Consider the following 16200-nt stretch of genomic DNA (forward strand, 5'->3'; position numbering starts at 1 on the left):
ATCCTCAGGCTTGTGTGGCTAGGACTTTTCCAACCAAGCTGTCTTTCCTGTTCTTACCAGCTTTTGCTGTTTGCTTGCAGGCTGTTTAATTTCTTCAGGTATCCTGTGTGTCAGGCAGTTTGTGGGGAGCTGCGTCCAGCTGGGGAGAGAGACACCAGCTACAGGGCAGTTGTAATTGTCCTGGGTGCTTTGAGGGTATACTCCTGCCTGGGCAGGGGCTTTTCTGATGAGGTGACAGTTAGGATGTCACTGTGTGGGAAGGTGGAGAAAGTAAGCTTCGGGCAGAGGGAGCAGCTTGTACAATGGTCTGAATCGATGTCACAAAGCCAACCCCGTGGCCCTACAAATCGGCATAACCTTATAAGTAAGTACCTAGCAGGACTGTCATTAATGTTCACTGAAGGTGATTTCTGCCTCACAGAGACCGGAAGGGGAAGAAGTGGAGTTGGGAGCATCATGGAGGGGTCTGGGTGGGCCCCTGGTTTTAGGTTTTGTCCTGAATCCTGAATCCTCCTGTGCTATTTCTGCTGTATGAACTGTGGGATATATGTCTTGCCCAACACACACTGAGAAATCACTGGCAGTGTTTTTGTTTTTTGTTTATTTGTTTTGTTTTGTTTTTTCGAGACCGGTCTGTCTACATAACCCTGGCTGGCCTGGAACTCTCTACATGACCAGGCTGGGCTTGAACTCACAGAGATCTACCTGTTTCTGCCTCCCAAGTGCTGGGATTAAAGGTGTATACCAGCATACCTAGTTTGTTTGTTTGAGGCAAGGTGTGATGTAGCCCAGGCTGGCTCAGCTCCTGATCTTGCCCTCACGGTGCTAGTATGTACCACCGTGTCCAGCTCAGAAAAGGTCTGTCTGTTAGGCCTGAGGTTGCATCATTGGGGCCGGCAGTGCTCAGTATCTACCTACAGGGGTGAGGGAGGTCTCAGGCTGGCGAGAAGGCAGGAAGCCCAGCAGACACCCCCTTTTCCTTCTCTGGAGTGGAAACCGGAGGGGGAAGATCCCACCCAGAAAGCCTTTGTGCCTGGCCCACGTCACTTCCAGCTCTCCTGTGTGTTCGAGTCGCACACAAAGATAAAAACACCGACCTGGCGAGAAGGTCTGCATGTGAATCTGGTGCTGTAGCCTGTGCCCTGCTGTGCCCGGCGGAGTAGCTCCTGATGACTAAAGCCACGCTGTTTAACCCTCCACACTCCCCATAAAAGAAGGAACTGCCGTTGAGATTGGTGTTGAGTTTGGTGTTCACGCTAGGTAGGCGCTTACACTGCCTCACTGTTTACTGAGTGTGGGGTCACAAGCATTTGCCTAGGTTGTTAGGAAGTTGGCCACAGGTAGAGAGGAGCGATGGTCCTGGTGCCTTGCTTGCAGTTCTGTGGGAAAGATGAGGTCTCCAGCCTCCATCCTGGCCAGTGCTGTGGCCTGAATGATGGACAGGGCATCGGCAGAGCTAGAAACTGGAGTGACCTTGGGCAGACCACTTGCTAGTCCTAAGCTTTACTTCACAGTGGGTTCTTAGCCCTCTGCCCACCTTCCTGTGCCAGGTAGGTTCCCAGGTCAAAAAGCCTGGTCACCGGGATAAGGGACACACACAGTTTGGAGGGTTGACAGGTCACATGGTTGTGAAGAAGGGTGTATACATACACCTGATGTTTCTGTCACAACCTGAAGTCTGAACAGTGATCTTGTGAAGACTCGGTTTCACAAGTCCTTCACGCTGGTGTCATGGCCTGTTCCAAGATGGCTCTTCTCCTCTTTCCCCTCCTCACTGAGCTGATTGCATCTGTCACTCTGAAAGGGATTTTCAGATCAAACGGCTTCCCCACCCTGAGGATACAGCACCTGCATTTTTCCCCTGGTGAACACCTATGGGCAAGATCCCCAGAAGGGGCCCTGTCCTGTGGCAAATGGCTGAGGACTTCGCTCTGCGGGGCGCAGCCATTCTCCAGGGCCCATGGTCATTTACAGAAGAGCTCTGAAGGCGTACTGTAGCCTCTGGTTTGCTGGTTTGCACCATTTATCTCCTGTGAGCAGTAAGTGGAGGATCCCAGCAGCACCCACTGTGGGTGTCTGCACAGCACTGTGATGGGTGTTAGCAAAGGGGTGTGTGTGTGTGGTCATTTTTATATTGTTAGTATTGCCATGTAATTACCCTAATTCCATCCTCAACATGATTTGTGTAGGGCTTTGTAAATTCCTCTTCCCAGTGCCCTTGGCCCTGGGAATCATTATTCTTACTCTGTGGATGGAGAGGCTGAGACTCCGAGGGTGGATTGCCTGTGGTCCTAGGAAGGAAGTACCAGGCTTTCTGACTCTTCCTGGCCTGACCCGAGTGTCCACCAATGTTGCTGTCCCCCAGATAGCTTGCAGCCTCCTGGGAAAGCCTGGAATACCAAGTTGCTAGAGGTGGAAAATGTATAATGAGGGTCCTGGTTGATCTGTGGGGACCCAGGAGGCAGCAGCAGTCTGCTCTGCCTAGGGTGGGCTGGTGGGCAGTTGAGCCAGAACGGTAGATAGTGGGTCATGGCAGTTGGAGAGGAAGGGAGGCCCTTTGGATGGTGGGGCCATGCGGAGCACACACAGAGGCCTGGGACACAGGCAGCTGACATAGCACTGAAGGTGGAGTGAGCCTTCTTGCGTGGTTTGGGGTTCTGCCTCACCCCCAGGAAGGCATTGCGTGATGCATGAGTGTTACAGTGTGGTTTAGGGGAGCAGGAATGTGACAGTCGGGATTTGCCTCGGCTGAATCTTTGCTCTGTGAAGCAGCCACAGAGCAGTTAGGGACCATGGTGTTTGGAGGTCCTGGATGTCTCTGTCGGGTAAGGGCCCGTGTGTGGAGACAGGTGCACTGCCTGGCTCTCTGTAGTGGAGGTCTCTCCCACTCAGCTGGGGGCAGGAGACCTTTCCTTTCATCCACACTTTCTAGTAGCTGGGCCTGTTTTAGGGAAGAGGAGGAAGCCCCGTCCTGCTGGTAACACATCCTCGGTTGCCCTCATTCTCAGGAGGACACTTGGATTCATGCCTGAGACGGCCCCCATCCTCTAGGACTGGCTGGCTGGAGCGCGATGCTTAGGAGGGTGGCTGTTGGGCACATGAGTTATGTAACAGGTAGTGACGGGTCGGGAGTAGGGAGGGCGAATGTCATGTCCTGTGAGTGTTCACATGACGGTGATGTCCCCACAGCTTTGGCAGGAGGTGTGACGAGAGGTGCTTTTCTCTCACTTGGGGAGGCTAGACTGGAAGCTCGAGACCCTCGGTTCTCTGTCCCACTCCTCTCTACCAGGCCCACCTGATACTCCGCTGCATACTGGTACCTTCATCCAGAGACATCAGTTAGAGCTGTCCGTCAGGCCATCAGAGCTGGAGCTGGGAAGGGACGACAGTCCAGGTCTGGTCTTTCCGTTCTTCCTTTTCGGCAATGCTAGGGTTGGACCCTGGAGCCTGTGCATTGCTAGGCAAGGGCTGTACCGCCGAGCTACACCCTCAGCCCTAGGTCTCCCCTTTTATGTGTAGGTGAGAAAAGTGAGTTCATAGGCAGAGCATTGAGCAGGTTGAGTCTGATCTAGGCCCAGTACCATCTCCTCACTCTTATTTGTTGAAAACTCAGCTTTTCTCTGCCATTTCTCCCCCCCTCAACCTCAAGTGTCCTTCTCAACACCAAGATTTGTCCCTAGGTGAACTGAAGTGTACGCCACCTCTGAAAGGTACGTTTCTGAACCTCCAGAAGCTACATGAGGAATTAATTAGCCTACAGAAGAAGTGTTACCATGAGAGAGTACATAAAAGGGGAGACCCAGGCCATCCCTTCATGGGCAGCCAGCCTCACTTAGGCCCCCCGACCTCATCCAGTAAAAATACACACCTAGTTTTCACCAAAGGGTCTGAGAAGGAGGGTGTGGGGTTCCTTAGGACATAGGACCTCCAGCTCCCCAGCTGCTGTCGGCTGAGTTTAAACCCCTGCTTTGGTCGGTTCGCCTCCTCTGGAACCTCCAGGGCTTTCCCCATGGGCAGCAAAGCCTGGGTGTCTCGGACCCCCCTCTAGTGGCCCCCTGAGCCCTGCTTGCTTGAGAAGCTGCTTTTTGAACTGCTCCTGTCCCTGATGTCCCACCTCCATGCCTGTGCTCACCCTGCTCCTCGGCTCCTCTCCTTCCCTCTGTAGCCGCCCTAGGTACCAGTTCAGTGTCTAGAGTGTCTGCTCTGCACAGCCCTCTGCCCTTCCCACAGCCATGTCTACTCCCTGCTGCTATCACACAGAACTTTGGACATTGTCTCAGGTTCCCCATTCTTCCCTGGGCCCCTTTGTGGTCATTTACCCTCCCAGGTAAGAACGGCTCACAGCTCAGTACCTGGGAGTCGGCTGCCTGGTTTGAGCATCTGGTGCATGGCGGTGCAAGTCTCTGGTGCCTGGCTCTCGCTCCATGTGTCAGGGAGGCCGTCCAGCTTTGTAGAACTGGCCTTTGTTCTTTTCCACTGCTGTGGACGTGTCCTCTGGCTGAGTTTGATGCTGTTTGTGTAGCCTTCCCCGTGTGGACAGGCAGCTGGCCTGGGGCCTCTTGTGCGCTTGTCCTGAGCCCCATGCACACTCTGTTGCGTATGCACCAGGGTGGGTTGTCCTGAGCCCCATGCACACTCTGTTGTGTATGCACCAGGGTGGGTTGCCTGCTCTCTGCACACTCTGTTGTGTATGCACCAGGGTGGGTTGCCTGCTCCCTGCACACTCTGTTGTGTATGCACCAGGGTGGGTTGCCTGCTCCCTACACACTCTGTTGTGTATGCACCAGGGTGGGTTGCCTGCTCCCTGCACATCTGTGTATGGCATTTATTGGTTGGGCTTTGCCACCTTCTGATCCTGGACTGAAGTGAGACTTCTGCTGACAGCATCTTAGGGAATGGGCACCTGTTTCCGTCTTTGTTTAGGCAGCCTGCTCCAAAAAGGCTGTGGGGCTGTTGGGGTTCAGGATTCTGCAGCCATGTGCTCAGTACTAGATGGGATATTAGCTAGCTTTCATTTTAGAGAGGCTCCAAAGCTCAGCCCTAGAGGCTGCACACTGACCTGCTTGTTCTCAGTGTGGAAGAGAACTAAGTAGCCGGAACTCAGCCTAGTACTATTGAAAACAAAAAACAAAAACACTGAGTTTGCTGGGCATGATGGTGCATGCCTTTAATCTCAGCGCTCTGGAGACGGAGGCAGGCAGATCAGAAACAGCCTGCCTTGTGTACAGAGAGAGTTCTAGGTCAGCCAAGGCTACATAGTGAGACCCTGTCTTAGAGAAACCAACAACAAAACCAAAAAAAACCCCACTGAATTCAGGGCTGGAAAGATGACTTGGTGGTTTAGAGCACTTGCTCTTGCAGAGGACCCGGATTCCATTCCCAGCACCCACATGGTGCTCACAACCATCCTAACTGCAGTTCCAGGGGATCCATTTTCCTCTTCTGACCTCCACAGGCACTAGGCATGCATGTGGTACACAGACATAACATGCAGAAGAAATATTCACATACACACAATCAAATACATTAAAAAAGTAAACAAAACAACAAAGACCCAAAGCAGAAGCACTGAATGCAAGGCAGTTGTAAGTAATCCCTTGCTGAAGGACTGATTCCTCTCTTGTTGCCTCTTGCTTCAACGTCCCCACCCCCATTCCCCACCCCCCACCCCCGACCCCCGCAAGAGGCCAACAGACCCAGGTTGGGTAAGTTTTCCTCCCTGCTTCATTCAGGGAATGTGGGCTGGGAGAAGGGGGTGTGGAGCCTCCACAGTGGACTGTCTGGGGGTGTTGATGGGGAATAGCATGTGGGAGAGGTGGACCCCTGTACTGTCGTGAGGCATGTGACCTTTTTCAGAAGGCTTGCCAGGCAAAGCTGCCAGCTGCTGGCCAGCCACTCTTTCCTCTAATCCTCTCTGGAGAAGGGCCAGCCTGTGGCTGTTGTCTGTCTCTGATGTGGGTCAGCCTCACTCCAAAGGCAGCCACTGGAGGTGATCAAGCTGAGCAGCTCCCAGAGGCCAAAGGGTTCTGCATTCCCAGGCTGTAGGCTCAGGAGCAGGGAGCCGCTATGGGGGGAGAGGAGGAGGCGTGTAAAAATGGACGCTCCTCCAAGGGATAAAACAAACAAGAAGCAAACTCTCTCTCAGGGTGTGTGTATTCACATTCCAGAGAAGTGCCTGCCCACCTGTTGCCAGGACAGCCTGTGGGCGGCAGCTGCCTGAGCAGGCATTCCAGGGCTACAGCTTGCAAGAGTTCAGATCTGAAATGAATGAGCAGATAGCTGGCTGGGTGTTGTGGCTCATGCTTAACCCAACACTCACGCTGAGGCAGGGGCATCAACCTGAGTTCAAGCCAGCTTGGGCTACAGTGAGACCTTGTCTCAAGAAAGAGGGGAGGGCTTGGTGGATAAGAGTGCTTGCTGCATGCACAGCCATGAGGACCTGAGTTTGGATCCCAGCACACACTTAAGCTGGCTGTGATCAGCATGCAGTTGTAATCCCAGTGCTGGGGTGGGGGTCTGAGCCAGGAGGATTGCTGGGGTTTGCTGGCTGCAGCCATAGCCAAAACACATGAACTCCAGGTTTAGAGAGAGAGCTTTCCTCGGAGGAATACCTGACGCCTTCCTGTCTCTGTTTGCATGTGTCTAATACATACAGAGACAGCACACACACACGTACCATATGCATACATATACTACACACATACACCATATTCACATACCACACAACACACATACATATACCACAGATACACCATAAACACACCATGTACACCACATATACACCCTACATGTACCCCATATACACATAGCCCACATATACCACATACACACGCACCAAACAGACATATGCCATATATAGACACACACACACACACATACACACACACACGCGCGCGCGTGCACACACACACACACACACACACACGATTTGAAGACCAGTGACCAGAGGTAGGGCCAGCCTAGGCTTAGAGACTGATAGGAATGTGACACCCCACCCCACACCCCATGATGGGAGGATGTGGTGCAATGAGACCAGTAATAGCAATGGTGGCAGCACGTGGTACCTGCGTCTTGTTCTTTCCTGAAAGCTCCTCTGACTTGGGTGTGACTGTGCCCTTAGTGCCAAGCACGGAAAGGCTGCATAATTTGTCTCTGACACAGCTAGAGTGGCAGAGCTCGGAGCCAGGTGTAGGTGATCTGGCTCCAAGGCTCAGGGTTGAAGGGTCAGGCAGTATGATGAGGGCAGTGTGAAGAGGGTGTCCTCACAGAGCGACCAATGCCCTGTCTTTTCCTAGAGGAGGCTGCAGATGGGGGATGGGTTGGGGGAGGGGGAAGTTGACTGAGTTGGTTTCTGGATTTGACATAGTTCATTGGCCAGGGCCTGGTTGAATTTTATTCCAGACCTTCCTTCCTGTTTCCCACTGAGTGTGTGCTCTCAAGCCTCTTCTGGCTCGGATCCAGCTCCCTTGACCCTCTGATGAACGGTAGAGGGGACACTGTGCTGGCTACTCCTTGTTTTTGAGCTGGGTTTGCTCAAGCTCGCGTCCTTCTTTCCCATTAGCCCCAGGCCCCAGCCCCAACAGGAGCCCTGCCCTGTGTCATGGTGGCCCCTTAGGGGCTCTGTCCGGCCACTCACATCTGTCTGGGTACTCTGACCAGATGAGCTCTATTGCACATGTGGCTAGAATGCCATATGTGGCCTGTCACACTGCCTCGCACTGCCCCTGTGTGAGGCCTTCTTGCACAAGCCTGCTCAAAAATCAAGAGGACACAGGCTAGCTCCACACCATTGTCCATGCCGTGACCCCTACCCCCAAATCAGTGTTCAGCAGTTACTTTCTAGCCCGCACACCCTCGCTGTCAGCCAGCCCTCAGGGCCATGGTCCCTGCTCTCATGGAGCTCCTCTCACTGGGAAGGCAGGTGTCCAGTGACCAGATAGCATCATAGTTGAAAAGACCAGGCCAGCAAAGATGTGACACCGTGGATGTGATAGAGGGTGGCGATGTGCAGGCAGTTGGGGACAGAGTTCTTCAGTGAAAATGGTAGAACATTCCAGTCCCCAAGGCAGGTGCTCTAAGACATGACCTTTGACCTCCTCCAGAAGGTTGCAGTGTTGTCGTGGAGAAGGCAGGAGGAGCTCACCTGTGGTCAGTGTCGCTAACTCAAGGAACTTCCTTACTCCAAAAGGAACTACCCCCTTGCCAGTGTCCCAGTTGGTGAAAGCATCCGTATTCACAGATTCACCGTCATGTGCCCTACCAGGCTGTAACAGTCCTTTGCTCTCCTTGGTGTGGCCTTTCCAGGCTGGAAGATGTGTGACTCAGCTTCCATCCTCTGCCCTCTCCATACCCTCTCTCCAGCCACACACTCACGTGCTCAAGCTAGGAAGTGTCAGCAGTGGGGAGGGTCCTGGTGACAGAGCCCACAGAGCAGGCTCTCCGTTGCTCTGTTGCTCACACGTGGCCTTTTTCCATGTCCCTACTGCATGCCTGGCATTATGGGCCTAGAGAAGTAGTGCATGTGGGAGACAGGAGTGCAGGCCTTTGCACTGAGCACAGCCAGGTTCCACAGGAGTGGGCTGGGCCTAGGGGTGGTGGTGATGTTTTTGGTGAGGTGAGAGTTGAGGTCTTGTGACCATGAGGACCAGGGCAGAGGAGAAACACACTCAGACGTGCTCACACATGTGGGGTGATAGGGTTTCTGTTGCTGATGCTCAGACAGGAGGGTGGAAGGAGACCAGAGGCCTGGGTCACTGAGGAGTCAAAGACTACAGCCCACTCCTGACAGTGCTGAGTGGACGTAGAAGTCAGTCCTTGTAGCTCCGGGGCTCCACAGCCATGCCCCTTCTCCACCGTGGCAGACTCTAGATCTTGCAGAAACCACAGATGTTCCTCCTCAGTCAGCAGCAGACTCATTTCCCAGCAAAAATCTGACCTGAATTGATGTGAGGCTAATTATAACCTTTAAAAAGATTGTACCCAGGTGGGTGAGCTACATTTTTCGCTGTGGGAATGCTGTGCATGGGAGGTTTAGGGGTTTGCCTAGACCCCTGTGTGAATGTCAAACCACATGCAACACTATAACCTATTTATTTACTTACTTACGTATTTAATGTTGTTGAAACAGTGTCACACACCTCAGGCTGCCCTCAAACTCACTGTGTAGCCAACAGTAGTCTTAAGCTTCCACCTCCACCTCTAGCTCTGGGATAACAGACATGAGCCACTATATCTAGTATATATACTAGGGATGGAATCCAGGGTGCTGTGCACACCGAGCAACCATTTTAACCACTGAGGCATGTCCCCAGCCCCAATACCCTTTTAAAAGTGTCAATAATTCTGGTTTGCTAAGCTCATTGGCTCAAAGGCCATGGCAACAGGACAGTACGTACCTTTGCTCTGCTCCAAAGATAAGAGCCTGCTCACTTGTTCGGTCCAGCTCAGGTGACAGCACAGATTCCAGCTCAGCCACCCAGGACTCAGGATCGGGGACAAAGTACCAGTTTGAGGTCTAACCTCTTCAGAGTTGCAGGCTGGTGGGGGAGTGGTGGATGGTGGGGTGACATCCCAGCTTGAGGCTTGGCCTCTTCAGAGTTGCAGGCTGGCATGTGATGTTGGGGTCCACAGAGGTTTCCTAGTGAGATCTGAGCTTGCTTTACCGAGCAGGGCTGCATAAGGGGATGGATTGACCACGTGCTTGGTTACCAGGTGTTTGGAAGGGTCTACACTTGCCTGTGCCGTGCCATATTCTTTGATCTAGCAAGGGGAAGGTCTTTTGCCCCTCCCCTTGGCATTCCTTTAAAAGCCCTTTAGCAGAGACAGAAGGGGCTGGTGGGTTTTGACCTAGACCCTCCCAAGACTATCCTGTGTTTCTATCTGTCTCTCTCCCTTCTATATTTCTATCTAAATATTTCTCACTTCTCCCCACTCAAGAGTACCTTGGGGGGAAAAGTGGGAGCAGGTCCCCCACAAGGTGAGTGATGGGTGATGGGTGACAGTACCCACTGGCAGGTGGGCCACTGGAGGGACCCAGCAAGTGCTTGTGTGATCTGCAGCCTGGGACCAAGGGGGCTAAGGGACTGTGCTAGAGAAATAAGGACAGAGACCTCTGCAGGAAGATGAGCCATGCAAGTGACCTTTGCTCACTGTACTTGTACACTTTTATCAGCAACAGAACCCCAGACTTGCCCTGCTTCTGATCTTAGCACTCCAGAGGCAGAAACAGGCACATCTCTGAGATCCGGGCTAGCCAAGGCTGTGTAGTGAGACCCTGTCTCAAAACAAAACAAACAAAACCCAGATGTGGGCTGTAGGATGGCTCAGTGGGTAGAGAGCCTTTTCTGTTTCAACCATGAGGACCTGTGCTTGGTTCCCCAGCACCCATATAAAAAGCCAGATGTGGCCCTGCGTGCCAGTTACCCCAGCATAACTGGGGCAAGATTGTTGGGACTTGCTGTCAATCTAGCCAGAAAAACAGTGAGCTCCAGGTTCACTGAGGGACCTGTCCAAAGGGAATAAGGCAGAGAGCAATAGAGGGCACCCGACACTCCCCCTCTTCCATTCCTGCACATGTGCACATGGGTGCACACATGAACAGCACACATACACAGATAGACAAACACCAGGCTTTTTGAGCATGCACCTCGCGTTTGATGTACTGAGAAGTACATACAACTCCACCCTTCCCATTCCATTATAACTATAAGACCCGTTTGACACAGAGGTCAGAAGACAAGCTGAAGATGTCATGAGTTTTAAAGTCAGTGTCACTGATGGCTGCAAGCCCTCTGGCTTCCTAGGCCAGTGCATTCTGGGGATGTGAGCTTTAGCACAGTGAGGAAGGAAGCTTCTGGAAGGCCCGACTCTGCCATCCATGTTTCCATGCCCAGTTTTCGTGGCTGCCTTCCCTGACAAAGCTCCCTGCCCTGCACATGCCACAATGGACAGTGCTTCTCCCCTGGCTCTTCTCAGATCAGGTTATTCACGGCCTGTCCCAGCCACTGACTGTGTAAAGGAGCTGTTGTCAGAGTTTAGCTGGAACATCTCCATTTCCTGTCAGTCAGATGTTTTTATACACCACACAGGCATTTGCTTCCAGGTCTCTCTAAAACAACTAAGATTCGCTGGGAATTTTTTTAATCAGCTAAAAATTCTACTTCATAGTATCTTAAAATTTCAGATTTGAAAACTTTAAATGTATGTGAAATACAGCTTTTGGTCACAAAGCCCTGCACCAGTAGAGCCTTCCATGCTTGTGGCCTCTGCCGGTGGTATCCTAGGGCCTCTTAAACCAGGGCTCTTTCCTGTGAAGGAGTGTCACAAATGTGCCTGAGGGCATTTTGAAGGCAGTTCTGGGAAGCTGACCTACAGCCAGTGTAGAACTAAGTGTCCACATGTGGGACGGTTTGCTCTTTCTTTTTGGTGCTTAAGATGGAAGCACCTGGCATTGAGTCCAGCCTCAGTTTCCCTATTGTTAGGTTTGGCCACTCAGGTTGCTTTCCTGCAAGGTAAGGAGACAGATTCTCCTGTAGGTGTTTCCGTAGTCACTCAATTTCAGCTTTTGTGGAGGCTTTCATGTTCGGCCTAGTGAGTGTTTCATTATGGAAAATTCCTTACGTGCTGAAGAGCCTGTCTCTCCCGTCCCACAGAGTCTTAGCAGTTACTCTGTATGATCTTATCCCATCTTCCTCTCTTCCAAACTGGGTGCTGTGCTCAGGCTTTAGAGGCTGAGGCAGGAGAAATTTTTTTTTTTCCTTTTTGAGACAGTCTTATGTAGCCCAATCTGGCCTTGAACCTGCTAAGTAACAGGGGATGATGTTGAACTCTGTCTCCCAAGTGCTGGGATTCCCAGCATGTACTGCCATCCATTTCTGTGTGGTGCTGCTGGCTAAACTAGACCTTCAGGCTTGCTAGGCAAACGCTTTACCAACTAAGCCTCACCCCAGCCCAGAGGACCCCTTGAACACAGGACACAGAGTTTAAGGCCAGCCTTGGGCAGTGGGGATGAGCGTGGGATATAGCACCATGCTATTTTTTTTTTTTACCCTTATAATATGCCAATATGCATCTCTACATGCTAGAGACTTTAAAATCTATCTTGGGGGCTAGAGGTGGCTCAGCAGTTAAGAACACTTGTTTCTCCTGAAGAAGACCCAGGTTCAGTCCCCAACACCCACACAGAGGCCTATAACCGTCGGTAACTCTACTTCCAGTGGATCTGGCACCGTCCTGTGGCCTCTGAGAGTACCAGGTACACATGTGGTGACATATATATATGCAGACAAAATACTCATACGCATGAAGTTAAATGAAAAAATAACCTAAAAACAAATACAAAAACTAGCCCTCTATTTGAAACAAATGGAGAGCCACAGGAAGTTCCGGAGCTAGTATAAAAGGTGCAGCGCTCCTTCCGTTGGCCATGTCCTTGTTGGCTGTGACCACACAAAGTGGTTCATGGAAGCGGTTCACAGAGGGCAGGCAGCAGCAGGGAACGGGGCTGTAAGAGTTCCTCGGTTCCTCTCTGTTGTCACCTGTGGGATGCATGTGTCCGCGGGTAGTTCTGTGTGGTCTGTCTCCTGTGGAATTGTGGACCCATCCCCACTGTCAAGATAGCAGCTGTCTCAGACCTGGAAGAAACCTGCCTGCACAATACCAGATTCTGCACTGTCTTCACACCAGTGTGCATTCGAGGTGCCGTTTCTCTGCCTGCTTGCCCACATTGGCATCGACACTGCTTCTCCTTTTGTACTTCTGGGGTACCTCACTGTGGTTTTCATTTTTTTCTCCATTATCTTTTGAGGTTGTGCTTACCAGCTGTGTATCAACTTAGCCAAATGCTCTTGGTGTCTCTTGTCTCTTTTCAGGTTGGATGGGGTAGTTGAGCTTTTGACCATCTTGTTCTGCCCAGGATGCTGGCGGTTCCCCAGGTTTGTGCTGCAGACACATTCCACTCTGCAGCGCATCTTTCACAGTATGGAAGCTTTCACTCTTTCTTTCTCCCCTTTCTTAATCAGAGAGTTGGAGGTGATTAAGGAAAGATGTCTTTAGCTGGCAGTGGTGGCACACACCTTTAATCCCAGCACTTAGGGGCCAGAGGCAGGTGGATCTCTGAGTTCAAGGCCAGCCTGGTCAACAAAGCGAGTTCCAGGACAGCCAGGGCTACACAGAGAAACCCTCTCTTGAAAACCACACAGATGAACACCTCTCTCCTAAAAAAAGAAAAGAAGGAAGGAAGGAAGGAAGGAAGGAAGGAAGGAAGGAAGGAAGGAAGGAAGGAAAAGGCAACCTGCTAGAGCAGTTGGAATTTGGAGCGTTGTCTTGTACGTCTCCTCTTACCTTGAGGAACATGGACTATATTTAAAGGGGGCCATAGAGACCACATGGATTAGCGGGGGCTGTACCAGCTGCACTTGGCCCAGCCACAGTCAAGGCTCAAGTGCTGAGCCAGGCCATGCTCGGTTTGTTACTGGTTCTAGGCCAGCAAGTGCTCCTTCCCAGGGAAACATCTGTCTGTCCTAGGTATGGAACAGTGGAACTGAGTATCTCTCCTCTCCTGTACACAGTGTGAAGAGTAGGACCCAGGGTCTGCTCCCTCCTCACCCTCTGTACACAGTGTGAAGAGTGGGACCCAGGGTCTGCTCCCTCCTCACCCTCTGTACACAGTGTGAAGAGTGGGACCCAGGGTCTGCTCCCTCCTCACCCTCTGTACACACTGGGAACAGTTTGCAAGCGTAGTGTGTTGTGGACTGGACTACAGATGTCGGAAGACTGCATGTGGGTCTTGGGTCTGGGTGGAGGAGCTGCTACACCTGCCTTTCAAGGGGACCAGAGACTAAATGTTTATGAGTGAGGGCATTGCTTTAACTGTTATCTGAGAGAATGTTCTAGAAACCTTCAAATCATTTGGTAGGGGGCTGAAAGCCAAGTTCCACATCTTCTTTCTCTTTCCAAGATGTAGATAATGTCACTCACTTTAACGGTGCCAAGAGAGAAAATAAACATGAGATAGTATTTGGGGGGCATGCTGGTGATTGAGGGCATTTGTTCGTGTTTTGCCCACCCCCGTGTTTATTCTTTTAATCTGGGGTGACAGGCACAGACGTTGATTTCCAGTGAAAGCCTCCTAAAGCCGCGTCTCAGGCACCAGCTCTCAGCTTGGCAGCCATGCCCACAGCAGCTATTATTAGGCTGTCACAGTGTCTTTTTTCCAGAACTTGCCACCAGTCTTTATATATAGACACCTTCTCCATTTTTGAGTTTCCCGATTTAGGTGCCTTCTCTGTTTTTGAGTCTTGGATCTGTCTTTTAGGCGGTGGGTTAGGGATTGTTTATGTGAAAGAAAAGAGCAGTGTAAGGGACTTTGCCTGGTCCAGTATCCTGCAGGAGCCGACAGGTGGATGTGGAGACGGGTTAGAGGGAGCCGGGCAGGAGGTGCGGGTGGACAGCAGTGTGGCCAGGTCATAGGGCAGGCGTGCGTTGTTTGGAGAGTCTTCTTCAGGTGTCACTGCATTCTGGCCTGCATGTCCGCTCCCGTGCGGTGCGTGTCTCTCCACTTACCCCTCTCGGCTCTGTGTGCCCTGGTGCAGGGTGAGTCGTGGCCAGTCCGTGGTTTGGGCAGTGGCCTTCCAGGCCGGCTGATGGCAGATGGTGCTGACTCTTGTCAGTAGGTGGCAGTACTGAAGAGGGTGAGGCTCATGGTAGAGGGGCAGTTGGATTCCTCCTCTCCAGCCGCTGTAACAGAATGCTGGAAACTGGCCCGTTTCTCACAGTTCTAGAGGCTGGGCAGTTGAGATCCAGGCACTGACCACACTCTGTCCAGTGGGGCCCACTTCTGATTCATAGGCAACTCTTTTTACTCTGTCTTCAAGTTGCAGAAAAGGCAAGGGGTATCATATGAGGGTACTAATCCCTTTTGTGAGGGCTCCACCCTTCTGACCTAAGCACCCCAAATACCCCACCTCCTAACGCTATCACTTTGGCAATCAGTTTGGGGCATCAGACTCCTAAGCGCACATTCTGGATGATCCTGGAAAGCTTTGCTCTTTGAAAGTGGCTCTGGTCTCTGGCCCAGCCTCGGCCTTCATTGGTGAACGTCTTGGGTACCTGACAGACTCTTTTCTCTGGGCCATATGGGGGCTACTTCTCCACGTCAAATGGGACTCCATCTCTCTACCGAGGAAGGTGTTGCTTCCACAGAGATGCCATCCAGTCTCGGCTTCGCTTTCCCACTGGAGAGTCCCTTGATGTCTGTTTCCTCAGTTCTGCCTTGTTCCATGTTTGTGGAGTACCTTACTCATATTCTCTCTCTCTCTCTTTTTTTTTTTTTTTTCCGAGACAGGGTTTCTCTGTGTAGCTTTGCGCCTTTCCTGGAACTCACTTGGTAGCCCAGGCTGGCCTCAAACTCACAGAGATCCGCCTGGCTCTGCCTCCTGAGTGCTGGGATTAAAGGCGTGCACCACCACGGCCCGGCCATATTCTCTTTGAATATGCATTGAAAGCCAGTAATGAAGTTGAGCATTATAAAGGGCTTGGTGGTGGGGATTCAAAGACAGGAACAGGGTACTGCTTCTGAGCAGGCAGGAAGGTAGACATGGGGACCGAATGCAGACTGTGTGTTCGAGAACAGTAAGGGCAGCACATGAAATGGATTGGGGAAAGTGTGTAGGCAGGGTTTCAAGAAAGAGCGTTTTTATGCTGAGTTAGAAGATGGTTTTTAGGGGCAGCTGTGTAGATCAGTGGTAGAGTACTTGCCTCACATGTGGAGTCCTAGGTTCTGTAGTTCTATAGTTCAAAGTTTGAGGGTGCACAATTGGGAAGAGCCGTAAAGTCTCGAAGATAGCTCAGCCGGGTGCAAGGGATGGACCGCTCTTAGCCATTAGGGAAGTCAGGAAACTCAAATACCAAGTCCTTCAGATAGAAGCCTATAGCGATAAAATGGTTTTTGCCAGATCAGGGTGGTACATTTGTAATCCCAGTACTCAGGAGCCTGAGGCAGGAGGATTGTGGCCAGAGGACCCACGAGGCAGTGGTGTGTGCTGTATGAGGCTCCAGCCTGCAGCAGCAGTACTTGGGGACTGCCAGGGTAGCAGGTGGGTCAGGCGTTCTTGACAGTTGTGGAGCGGCACTCTTGTGGACCACTGCATTCCCACCATGTTTTGGTCTCCTAACTTGGAAGGGAGCTGTTGGGGACTTTTG

General features: G+C 51.8%; 1 protein-coding gene across 1 annotated transcript in view; it reads left to right on the forward strand.

Moving 5' to 3' along the window:
* Positions 1 to 16200, forward strand: part of Tmem184b (transmembrane protein 184B) — a 40646-nt gene that overhangs the window by 5001 nt on the left and 19445 nt on the right. The gene's annotated exons all lie outside the window — the stretch shown is intronic.

Source organism: Peromyscus eremicus, chromosome 20 (assembly GCF_949786415.1).
Source record: "Peromyscus eremicus chromosome 20, PerEre_H2_v1, whole genome shotgun sequence".
Classification (NCBI taxonomy): Eukaryota; Metazoa; Chordata; class Mammalia; order Rodentia; family Cricetidae; genus Peromyscus; species Peromyscus eremicus.